General features: G+C 36.5%; 1 pseudogene; it reads right to left on the minus strand.

Moving 5' to 3' along the window:
• Positions 1-830: 830 nt before the first annotated feature.
• Positions 831-2612, minus strand: LOC120083250 (putative carboxylesterase 18 pseudogene; annotated as a pseudogene).
• Between the last annotated feature and the right edge of the window lie 1880 nt (positions 2613-4492).

The following is a 4492-nucleotide window of genomic DNA, read 5'->3' on the forward strand; positions in this document are numbered from 1 at the left end:
CACCACCCTATTATTATATTAGGAATGTCTCACCCATCACAAAATGATCGAGCCTTTATACGATTTTTGTTTTTAGTTGCTCAACATTTGATTTAAAAACATTATGGTTGATTTCTTTTTTTTTTTTTTTAAATGCAATTGAAATGAATATCGCATTAGGACTTTACTTATTAATGATAGGAGATACGTCCTGGCACGATAATGTTGTGTGACATCAATGGAAGATTAATTTTTAATGTCCATTTTCCTGTGCAAACTCGCTCCTAATGGGTGGGAAATGGGGAAGGATGTGAGAGAAAAAAATATGGCTAAACTTCTAATTAATAATTTAATGTTATGTTTTAATAGTATTATATAGATATTATATTTAAATTAATTCAAGTTTTTGTTACCTTTTTTAAAAAACAAACAAAATTTCCAATCCAAAAAAGAATGACAAGGATAGCTTTTAAAAAAAAAAACAAACTTTTCCAATCCCATCGATTAATTTTTTAAAAAATAAAATAAGAAAGACAAAAAAAATTAGGACCATTGTTTTAAATAAAAAAAAAATTACTAAAAATATTTTAAAATGTAACAAAATATCATTATTCATTAATATTCTATACTAATAACACATTTTGCTATATATTCTTATATTTGAAAATAATTTGAAAAATTATTCGGGGGAAATCCAATTCCCACCAATTTTCCATAAAGAATATAAATTTAGCGAAAAAATTAAATGGAGAGCAAAGATGGGGAAGAGAAGTCATTCGGATCCAGTCCGACTATGTGAAAATCTCTACCGAATAGGATAAGCGAAAATAAAAGGATTTTGAGAAGTAAAGTAAGTAATGATCTATGAAGAGCATAAATACTAAAATTAGGCGTTACTAAAGATGAACAAATCACAAAGTGGAGGGCCAAAATGTTATTTCAACTTTCTTTTTCATCTTCTTTAACCTGAAGGTGGATCTGGATACTGCAGTCTCTTCCTTTTTGCAGAAAAATAGAAGATGAAGAAGAAGAACAAGAATCATCATCGTCACAATGGAAGGTCGAATTCAGTTCATGATTTACATTGCTCCTCTTTTCTCAATGAAATTCTTAGCATCTTTAATCAGCAACGAAGTTTCCGGCAGTTCAGAAATCGTATAAAATCCATGAATCGCGTTCGGATATTCCACTAATTCCACTTCTTTTCCGGCGTTCTTCAGCCACTCATAGTATTTTCTATCCCAATCTCGCAACTGATCTGATCCTCCCACGATCAGAAGCGTCGCCGTGAACCTCACAGCCGAAATGTTTACACCGTCCGATCCAAATACGTGGGCCGCCGGATGGTTTCTGTTCGATCCATCAGGCAAAAACGCCTTCCAGTACCAATCCGCCCGTTCCAAATTCAACGTCGGCGACTTTGCGAATCGGATCTCCGATTCGGTTCGCTCCTCGCCACCGAAGAACGGTTGAATCGCGATCAAGCCTCTGATCTTCACCTTCTTGAAGTCGTAATCGCTGGATCTGACGACGACATGGTGCGCTAGGTTTCCGCCTACGCTATCACCAGCAATAAAACAGCGGTCGAAATCAGATTTCTCCGGAAAAGCGCTAGAATCCAATTCGTCGATGAATTTCAAAGCGTCAAATCCGTCTTCGTACTGAGAAGGATAGCGATACTCGGGAGAGAGGCGGTAATTGACAGATACAACGATCGCTTGGAGATCGCGAGCGAGTTTGCGACAGAGAATATCGAAGGGAAAGAAATCAGGGGAGAAGAAGACGAATCCACCGCCGTGAAAGTAGATGAGGACGGGCATGGGGAGGTCGTCGAGAGTGGGGGAAGGGACGAAGAGGCGAAACCATAGGTTGCGAGAGGGATCGATGGCGGTGTCGCGAGTGAAGACGCCGTCGCGAGGGGCAGAGGAGGGGGAGACTTTGGGCTCGAAAAGGGACATGAGAGAGCGATTTACGGACATGTTGGGGCGGCAACATTTGTCGGAGGCGAAGGAGCGGAGGTGGAGGAGGAGGCGGAATTTCAATGGAAGTTTTTGGGGATCGTCGTTGGCCATGGCAGCTATGCGGCGGAGTTGTGTGGAGAAAGAGGCAGGGTGTGGTGGACGAGACTGATTGAATGGGCCAAAATTTAAAGAACAACATTAAAGAAAAAAAATTTAGTCTTCAGATTTTATTTGGTCTCTAAATTTTTTTTACTTAAACTTATGGACAAAATGAATCTATACCTAAAAATTTAAGATTCTAAAGGTAAATTTTTCCTTTAAAAAACTATAAACTTGTTAATATTATTGCTACCTACATTATGATACATTGAGTTGGTGTGTTTCTTTAACGTTATAGTAGGATTGATCAATTCTATCTTACGAGTGTGTCAGAATCTGGGGCGAAGGGTCCATTATTATCTCAAGAGTCTTTGATCTTAAAACATCTATATCTAACTCAATCTTTAGGCTTGAAATGGTATTTGATTTCGTGGTTTGTAGTGTTTAAGAATTAAGGATTCATGCATATGAAAGGTCTTAATTCAAATTTACTCCTGTCTTTTCAATGCTTTATTATTAATTTTCTACTAATATTTTCAAATTTTAAACCAAGTTTTGAAAATTAAGGCCCAATTTAGTAATCATTTTGATTTTTTATTTTTTATTTTAAAAATTAAGCCTATTTCCTTTAAATTTCTTACAATAGTTTGCTTTTTTTTTTTTTCAGTAAAATGGTTGAATTCTTAACCAAATTTCATAAAGAAAACCAGTTTTTAAAAACTATTTAGAATAGTATCAAATTTTTGGAGTATTTGCCAACAACAATAGCATTTCATATTCTTATGAAAATACGGAGTGATCTATTATTTATATTTTTTTCTTAAACTAAAATTTTAAATTATATATGGAGCACTTTTGTCATTGTTGAAGGAGAAATTTTGGCGAATCACGAGTCGCCACATCATCAATGAAAGCCCAAGCCTATTGGAAAAAATTATAAGTTGGATTGGGCCGAGTAATTAAGGTCGCTCAGGCCCAACCTAATTCAAACCGTGATGAAAATTTGGGCTAAATTAAAGATTAAGCTCAAAACCCAGTATTTCGATCCAATAACAAATGGGTCCAAGCCCAATTTTAGCTCAAACCCAATTTTGGCTTAGTAAAGTAATTAGGCTCAAGCCCATGTAAGACCCATGAGAAACCTTAGAGACATTAACTCTTCATTTGGGGGGAGGTGGGAATAATTGAAGGCAAAAGCTCTCTGAAGATCTAAAGTTTGAAGCTCCAAGGATCTAAAGAACATAACTCCTCCAAAGCTTTGAAGATCGAAGTCACTAAAGCTCTGAAAATCAAAAGACACTAAAGCACTGAAGATCAGAAGACATATCAAAGCTCTGAAGATTAGAAGATACTAAAGCTCTGGAGATCAGAAGACATATTAAAGCTTTGAAGATTTAAGCTTCCAAGATCCAAGATTCAGGCTCTCAGGTGTTGAAGACTAAAGCTTCTCAAGCTTCGAAGACTAAAGTTCTCAAATTCTAAAGAATTGAAGATCTGAACTATTTGAAGCTTTAAAGACTAGAAGATTTAAACAAATTGACCGTATCTTCACAACCTACAAGTTGAAGATTCAATCTCCTCAAACCCAAGGGCCAAGCCCAAGCCCACCTGTGAACTTTATAAATAAAGAAGCTCTCCTCATTTAGAGAGGTCAGCAATTCTATACTCCAAAGAGCTTATAAATAATTCTTTACAATTAGAAGACTCCTTGACTCTTGAAGCTGACCACACCTGAATACTAAAGTCCTTCGAAGATACAAGTATTCTGAAGACTGAAGTCCTTTGAAGATGCAAGCATTTTGAAGACTGAAGTCCTTTGAAGATACAAGCATTTTCTACATTCAGAGAGCCCAGAGAGAATTCATCAACAAGTAGAAGGCTCCCAAGACTCCTGAAGTTGTACTCCTAAAAGACAGAAGACCCATAAAGACACAAAGACTCTTCCAAGACTTCTACTTCAAGAACGTTAGGTGCTTTTCTTCTTCAAGTAAAACACATTCACTCAACCAAGAAAGAATCAGAGGATTAAGTACTAAAGATCGAACCATATCGCATCAAATCAACTTCAACATCAACACCAACTCAAGTTCAACTCTACGAAACAAGTTTCTCCGGAAGCCTCGTGCGAACACTAATCCTCCAAGAAGATCAACAAGCCCAAAGGCCGATCACCCAAAAAGATCAACAAGCCCAAATGCCGATCATTCAAGAAGATCAACAAGCCCAAAGGCCAATCACCCAAGAAGATCAACAAGCCCAAAGGTCGATCGTCCAAGAAGATCAATAAGCCCAAAGGTCAATTGTTCAAGAAGATCAATCAGCTTAAAGATTATAATTTATTTTGAAAGCATCAAAATACCATGTGTTAGACATTGTACTCACTTTCCACAAAATTAATACAAATACAAAGTTCAAGTTTCACGAAATAAATTTCTCTTGAAATCTCATGTGAA

The sequence above is a fragment of the Benincasa hispida genome, chromosome 8 (assembly GCF_027475165.1).
Source record: "Benincasa hispida cultivar pf3 chromosome 8, pf3_genome.v1.1, whole genome shotgun sequence".
Taxonomy (NCBI): Eukaryota; Viridiplantae; Streptophyta; class Magnoliopsida; order Cucurbitales; family Cucurbitaceae; genus Benincasa; species Benincasa hispida.